We start from the raw sequence: 8617 nt of genomic DNA, 5'->3' as shown, positions 1-8617 counted from the left end.
TAAAGGGCCTCCCCGGTGGCGCAGCGGTTGAGCGCTGGGTTGCGAAGCTGCCAGCAGCCTCTGCAGCGCCGGTTCGATCCCCGGCTGCTCCCCGGCCACCGGAGGAGGGTCCCGCATGGCGCGCAGACCTCTCCTGCTGCCCGCTGCTCCCCTCAGCAGTGTACTTCGGTCCTTCTGCCTGCTCTGCTTCCTGCTCTGGCTCTGGTGAATTCTCTCACCCTCCCGCGCTTCTGACTGTACCCAGTGCATGTATAAACAAAACAAACAAATGAATAAATAAATAAATAAATAAATAAAAACATGCCTCTATTAAAAAAAAAAAAAAATAAAAAACTGTTAAAATATTTTAGCAGAAGACTGATTCCACAATCCTAAAATTTTAATAGAACCTCATTTTTCCTTACCTGTATTACATGTGACCATACCACATACTTTACTGTGTATTCTTGAAAGTAGAACTATGAAATAGGAGTTAATTAGCAGCCCATAACTAATATTTTTCAATAAATCTACAGCCAACCAATCATAATAGCAAACAGTTGGGATAATTAACAGACAATTCTCAGTTACCATATCTGATGGGAAGGAGATAGTGTGATTTAAGTAATTCATAAAATCATTTGCCTTTGAACAGGGACTATCTTATGGATTTATAACATTTATATAAAATCAGTGACTTTTGCTTAAACTGAGTCAGATATATTTTTTCTTAAGAATTAACTTTGTGGAAGTTAAAACCCAATATCAGTATTAGAAGATGTGTGAGATTTAAAGTCACAAGGTAGTAAACTGTGCTTGACAATGTATGGCTTCCTTGTTTCTATTATTTTTTGCAAGTAGATAGAGAAAAACATTTACCTAATAGAGGGCTAATTTTTAGGTAGCTAAACCTGTAATTTATCCTATGGTAAAACTCTTTTCATTATCATCTTCACATGAATGTACAACGAACTTTTTCAGAAATAATATAACGTGTGATAGGCCAAAAGATTTAATGTGTATAATATGAGAATATAGCCATCTTCATTAGTAAGAAATTTAAAAAGATTGGCAAAAGTGTAAAATAATGCCACTCTTTTCACTAATAAAATTTTTTAAATTATATATATTTTACATCATTCATTTTTGTACAGTGCTTGCTTTCTTTTCTCACTTACTAATTTTTTTAAATATGTATTTATGTTAGAAAGCAGTGGATTTTTTTTTAAGTTTTTAATTTTGTGTAGAAGAACTGGGGTGCAGGCCAGATGTAGGGGGTGAGAGGATTCACCAGAGACAGAATGGGAAACAGAACAGGTGGGTTTACTGAAATACACGGCTAAGGGGAGCAGTGGGTGAGATAGGAAAGGTCTGCTGCACCATGTGGGTCACCTCCCTGGCTGGGGATAGAACTCAGGCAGTTGCAGTGGGCCTTTGTGGTAGTAGCATTGAGACTTAACCCCTATGCCAACAGCGAGGCCCCTGGATTGACTTATTTTTATTTTATTTTTTATTTTTTTTTTACAAAGTAATATTTTGTTTTTTAAAATAATCACAAACATATAAAGGAAATAATTTTACCACAGTGCATTTACTGATTATGGCTCTTGTCTCCTTGTGGCGTCCAGGATCCTGGTTGAAAGGTTTACCAGTGCTGGTGGGAGCCACCGAGGGTTCTTCCTTCCCAAAGAATGGAGCAGAGGCAAGTCCTTTAATCTGAGTTTCAAGTGGTGGAACTAGGAGTTTCTCATTCTTTTTTCTAAGGAGTTCTTTTTCATAAAAATCTTGGCTTTTAATTTTAATTTCTTCTCTATATTTTTTATTCTTTAGTATTTCCTCCATAGTAGGTGGAGTCTTTCTTGTTTTTCTAATCCGAGCTTCCCATTCTGTTGGGATAGCCCCTACTTCATAGTCTACTTCTCTTCTATCTGCTGCTTCTACAGTTCTTTTTTCTCGGATAGTTTGTCCTCTCCAGTTCTTGTACTCCACGAGATAGTAGTATTTGTTCCCGAACTGCTCTGTGCCCATGAGCTCCTTCGCTTCCTTAGATAGCACTCTCCACAAGATGCGGAATAAATCCTGAGACCAACCCATGCCTTCCGAGGAGCTCCCTGCGCAGGTAGCAGCCTGACCTGGCGCCGTCGCAGCTGAAACACCTGGATTGACTTATTTTTTAATATTATTTTTTTCCTCAGTTTTAATTTATAATGTAACAAGTATAGTTAGGTGCAATTCATGTAAATGTAAGTCTTGGGCTCCTTAATAATTTTCTTTTTCTTTTTCAAAGATTTATTTATACAAGCCCTGGGCTACAGGCCAGAAGAACAGAGGGTCAAAGAATTGACCTGAGACAGAGAGAGCAGGGAGCAGAACAGGCAGAAGGACTGCAGTACACTGCTGAGGGGAGCAGCAGGTGAGACAGGAGAGGTCTGCCTCGCCATGTGGGAATCTCCCTGGCTGGCTGGGAATCGAACCAGCACTGCAGAGGCTGCAGACAGCTTCACAGCACTGTGCTCAACCCGCTGCGCCACAGGGGAGGCCCCACCTTAATAATTTTCAAGAATATAAAAGGGTCTTGTGTTTTAAAAGTTTGAAGATTATTGCAAAACATCACTGTGTGTCCAATACTAAGGATAGGCTACAAATTCAGAAAGATCTCATGGGGTACTCTTCGAAGATTTCGTGGAGAAATGGGAAATTGCATTGGGTCTTAAATGATAAATGGAGATTTGAGCATTCAGTGAGGTAAAAAAGATAAGACACAGGTGCAAAACACACAAAAAAAATGTGGGGTAGAAAAACTGGATCCAATACCCTAAGATGGGGGGAACTCCCTCGTGGCTCAAGGGGTTAAGACACAACCTATGAAGCTATCAGCAGCCACTGTGGCATGAGTTCGATCCCCAGCAAGGGAGGAGACCCACCTGGTGCAGCAGACCTCTCCTGTCTCACCCGCTGCTCCCCTCAGCAGTGTATTTCATTCAGTCTGCCTGTTCTGCTCCCCACCCTGTCTCTGGTGAATCCTCTCACCTCCCACACCTCTGGCCTGTACCCCAGCTCTTGTATGCATAAATAAATAAATCTTAAAAAAAACAAAACAAAAACAAAGTCCCTAAGATGGGAAAGCGAGTTGTAGCAATGTATATAGAAAAGTAAATGGAGAGGGATCAGAAAAACTAAAGGTAGAATACAGGACTAGCGGAGTTCACATTTTTTCATAGTAACTTTAAGGAGCCAGTGGAAGTTTGCAAGCAAAGAGGGTAATAAAAGTATAATTCTGCTGGTGAGAAATTCATCCTGGTAATGGTTTAGAATTTGCAGAGAGGAAAATTAATGGAAATGTTATCATGGAGTCAATGTATAAAATGATTGGGAAGAATACTAGAATTTCGGGGTTTGTCACTGTTTGAGTTTTGAAGCTTTAGCAATAAGAGAGAACAGAGTAGCATTAAGGGAAAGGGCACACAGCATGGATTAAAAGGAAGGATAAAATACCAGTACTGATAATAAGTCACTATATGATGTTGAAGAGACTTCTATATCATGACTACTAAATGATATTTGCATAATTTAAATATTAAGTCCATTTTCATCATATTAGAATTTTCAGTTGTGTTAACATATACGCAAAGTGAATGGAAAATTTAAGAATTAGTCTGAATATTGATGATTCTACATTTTCTGTCATGCCAAATCACTAAAAGTTTAATTTGTGCATTTATAGAAACTATTGGTCTGTTTCACTTACTGATAAAGATAATATAGTTTCTGTTGATTTAAAATGGTTACTTCACACATTGCTATCACCTTTCAATGTGAAGCTTGAATGCCTCCAAGGCTTGCTTTACACTCCAATTGGAAAGAAACTATTGGTGGTTATTAAGTGCCATTAGTGATACAGCTCCATATCACCGGACAAAGAAAACCCCTCACTTAAGATGGTTTATCTTTAATTCTTTGAACATTCCATATGCATTCCCTTCTTCCCACCATTATATCCATTTACATATATTATAATGAGTAAAATGATTTTAGTAATAAAATCAATGTAGATTAAACCCATTAACTAATAAATTGTTGTACTTTAAATTTAGAGCTTTTTTTGCAAGTCTTGGTTTTAGTCCAGAGAACGTACCCTTTGACATATTTTTTAATAAGTAATTTAGCCTCTGTAATATATGATGAACTCTTGCAGGAATCCAGCTGAATCTGTCATAATATTCTATCAATAAAACTTAATGACTGATTATAATTCAGTTAAATATTTTATTAATACAAAAAAACTCATACTTAGCACTTTGTGTTTTTTTTTTTAACTACCCATCATTTCTTTCCATGAAAATGCCATGATTAAAAGGTTAAATGAACATTTATTTGGTGAAATGAAATCTTCACATGTGAATGCAATCATAAGTTACCTTGTTTGGTGAATTTAGGAAATAAATTAGGAAAACAGCCAGATACTTAAAGATTCAGTATATAGTTTACTGATTATTTTTATAAAATTCACTTCAACCTTTTCATAAACTGTAAAGATATTTGAAAGGAGGTAAAACATGTTAAATTGGTCATGTAGCTCTGCAAATAACAGCGTTTTAAAAACATGAAAACCACAAATCAAAACAACACTGTTAAGTATTCTGCAGCAAACTCACATCTGTCCAAGCTCAGACAAATTGTTTGGCATAATAAGGATAGTGAAATTATCTCTTCTGCTCACCTGGCTTCATGGCTTATTTTCCAATGTTTTCCTGGCTCTCTAGAATACTTCTTCAATTATTTCAGAATCTCAGAGTTACTTTCTGCACACTTCTGTCAGCCTCTTGGATTCTATTCTCTTTTCTGAAAAACTGCTACAGATTGCTTGAATTAATAGTTTCAATCATTTGTCTACACCCCCTCCCTTCCTTCTATATAACTTCATTAAGATAAATTGAATTTTCTTAGTGAGTTAGAAAACTCTGGAAGCATTTTGCCAAAAAGCAGTCAGATTTTGGATGTAAACTTCAGTGCATCTGAAATACAAGAATTTAGGATGTAACCCTAAAGTTAAGCAGATATGTAAACGAATGGTAAATTAACATATAAAATGAAATTTTGATGTTTTTTCCATCATTGGGGAAAAAAAAAGAAATTCTTCTCCGTGGCTTCACACAGTAGGCCTTGGTTACTAACTAATGAGCAGTTCTTAGAAATATTTCTTGGCCCTAACGTGCTCCACTGGTGTCTCTAGGTACATGAAACTTACTGAATAAATAAGTGAAATCCTATTTTAAATAACCAAATCAAATCTTTAGTGGGAATTGTTTCTGAAAGCATCCCCAACACAAACAGGTTCTAAAATGGAATTGCTCATGTGCAAGGTGTTTAGAACTATAATTCCACTTGGTAAATCTTGCATAAGGCAATTCCTTAATAATATACTGTATTTCAAATATGAATTTATACTGACTTAGACAGAAATTCTAGGGGAGAAATTAAATGATAATGAGGACATCATATGTAAAGGATTTTTATAAATGCTGCTCAATGGGGAGTGGCATTAGGTTGAGTTTTAACAATATTATTAAAAATAATTTAATTCCTGTTGATTTCATAGACACAGCACTTCAAGATTTTAAAGACATAGTTTGAAAATAATTGAACACATTTTACTAATAATATAGAATCACTTATTCTCAGGTATTTCTAGAAAATACTTAAAAAAATGTTTAAATAAGCCAAATGTTTGAAAAATAATGAAATTGCTTTGATATGCTCTCTAACAAATATCTTTAGGAAATTGAGAAAAGGCAGCTAGGATGAAATACTAATGCCTAACATTTACAACCATTGCTTTTTGAAACTATGCTTCTTGAAACTCTATGGGTTTTCCTTTTACACTTTGCCCTGTACAACACATCTGGGCACCTGTGTAATAGTTCTGGGGGTAAAAAGTCTTCATTGCATTCTGTATTGCAAGTGCTGGAATGGAAAACTGAAGTCACTGTCCACAGTTCTTTCTCCCTGGTCATCTATTCTTACAACATCTAGAGGCACATTTTGACAGGTTGCTCATCTTTGGCTCATTCCTGCAATGGACACATGGAATATTTACACATGTTTGTTAGATAACAACTTTGCCTATCATTTCTTTCTTGTCTCTACTTCTGTATTTACCCTGGTGTGGTAGAGGAGTTCATCTGTGAAATATTTATCTAGCACCTATGACCACAGTGGGAGTTGATATATCACATATAAAATGTGTTAGGAACTGTTCTAAATACTTAGCATTTATTCACTTCTTTCATTGTCATAGCACTATTATTATTTTAAAGATTTATGCATACAAGTACTGGGGTACAGGCCAGAAGTGTGGGGGGCAAGAGTTCACCAGAGACAGAGTGGGGAACAGAACAGGCAGATGGACTGAAATATACCGCTGAGGGGAGCAGTGGGTGAGTTAGGAGAGGTCTGCTGCGCCATGTGGGTAGTTCCCTGCCCTGGCTGGGGATTGAACTCGTGCTGCATGGCTGTGGATAGCTTCATAGGTTGTGTCTTAATGCCTTGAGTCACCAGGGAGGCCCACATAGCACTATTATTAATCTCATTTTACAAATAAAGAACCGGAAGCATAGGAAGGTGGTGTAATTTACCTGAGTTCATACAGCTACTTAAGAAGTAGAGCAAGAAGTCCAGCTCTAGAGCACAGGATCTCAAATAGTCTTCCTTTAATTGGTACCTAGACTACAAAGATAAATAATGTGCAATACCTAGACTACAAAGATAAATAATGTGCAAAGTAGTTACTCTTCAGTACAGGGGAAAGGAAATGAAATGATAAATAATAATGACAGTAGCAAATATTTATTGAGTTGATATATTCTGAGATTTGCAAAAATTCCCTTATACATATTGTTTGATATAATCCTCATAAGAATCCTGATTTTTTTAAATTAGAAAATGATAATTATTCCCAAAATGAGAAAGAACAAATCAGTTCCTGACTCCAGTAAGTTTGAAACTGGCTTTAACAACAAGCCTTAGAATTCTTCTCTTAAATAAAAAAATTCACTGAACGCCCACTTTAGACAAGTGTACTCTGTGACTGGGACAAAGCAAAAAACAGAAACAAATTCCTTCCCAATCTTCTCAACAACGAGAGCACTGTACAAACCACAAAAATGTCCAACATCCTCCTCTTTCAGCTTCTATAATGACTGCTCCTTTTTTGATTAGTTTTATCTATAGTTCTACTATCTTGTTCTTCTCACCTTTACACAAAAAGTTTTAAGATACTGTATCGTTGAATTTTCCCTGCTTCTGACAACTCCAGATGAGAACAAAACTACAAACGTTCTTGAGTCATCCCAAAAAGATAAAAAACAAAGCTAAAGTATTTAACAAGTTTCTTCTAACTACTTTTATTGCGATTTCCCATATTTCCTCAGGGCAAACAATTTTCCTCATCAGCAATGAACCAGTAAACCCAACGTACTTCAACTTCAGCTATGTTCTTTGGCTGGACGATGTGAATAGTTCTGTACTTTTGAAACAAACAGTGAGAGGCTACCCTCATCCATTCTAAGTAGCCTGACTGGAGCAGAGTGAGAAAGCAGAAGAAAAGTAAGGAATGAATTTATAAAGGTCAAAAAGCAAAGTAATGTGCATACAAAAGACTTTGCTTTTTATGTTGTAGATGAGAAAATACTTAGCACTGATTCATATATTAAAAAGATCACTGACGAGAGTAGAATGTAAGAAGGCAGGATTAAGAAATCTTGGATTAGGCTGAGAGAGGGATTGTACAATTACATACAAACAAGGAGGGTGGGACTAATATGAATGCCTAAAGTGTTTCTAATAAATGCTAAAGCTACAAAATGAGAAAGACAAATGATTGATAGTGTGGGCAGAGTTTGGACAGTGTCACGGTTGGAGAGAATGAGGAAAATGGAAGGCAGTTTTGAACTTGGTAATTAGGAGGATGATGGTACCATTCCTTCCAATAAAGAAATCAAGAGAAGTTGGGAGAGAAGGGATTTTGATTATGTTGCATATATCTCAGTGTAGCTATTTAGTTGATATACACCAGGCATTTATTTGTGTTTCTGAATAGACAAAAGTGCAGGCCACTTTCACAAATCTCAAGGAAAAAAATAAGGAACAATTAGTTTGGGAATGATAACTAATATGGGGGAAAAATGTTCATGTAATAGTAGGAAATCAAAAGCCTAGGATATAGGCTTTATTTGTTCATAAATTCTTTAGGAAAAGGTAACATAGTATTTAAGAATGGTTATGGGGCTCGACTGCCAAAGTTCAAATTCCTGCTCTACCGTTTTAACTGTATGACTTTGAATTAGATCATCAGGCTTTAAATTCTTTATCTGAAAATTATTACAGTAAGCCTTACCTGAGAGGGTTGTTGTGGAGTGGGAGTTCTTACTGGAGTCCATAAATTTTCAGGCCATCTGTGCACTTTGAATTGGAAAAATTTAAAATTTATTTCTGTTAATAGTCTCATGGAAATTTTGTCTTTAATTTGAAGCCTGGTAAGCCACAGTGGTAATGGCAGTACATAAGGTTTTATTTTCTGTAAAATATACAGATATTTTTATATCACAGTACAGTTGTGGCAGATATTTTGAATATTCTC

The 8617-nt window shown here is 36.2% G+C and overlaps 1 pseudogene; it reads right to left on the bottom strand.

The window, feature by feature from the left end:
• Positions 1-1540: 1540 nt before the first annotated feature.
• On the bottom strand, positions 1541-2073 carry LOC119256942 (NADH dehydrogenase [ubiquinone] 1 alpha subcomplex assembly factor 2-like; annotated as a pseudogene).
• Between the last annotated feature and the right edge of the window lie 6544 nt (positions 2074-8617).

The sequence above is a fragment of the Talpa occidentalis genome, unplaced genomic scaffold (assembly GCF_014898055.3).
Source record: "Talpa occidentalis isolate TD23 unplaced genomic scaffold, MPIMG_talOcc4v2.1 talOcc4.4, whole genome shotgun sequence".
NCBI lineage: Eukaryota > Metazoa > Chordata > Mammalia > Eulipotyphla > Talpidae > Talpa > Talpa occidentalis.
The sequence above is the reverse complement of the archived record's forward strand: the minus strand, read 5'-3'. Positions and strand labels throughout refer to the sequence as shown.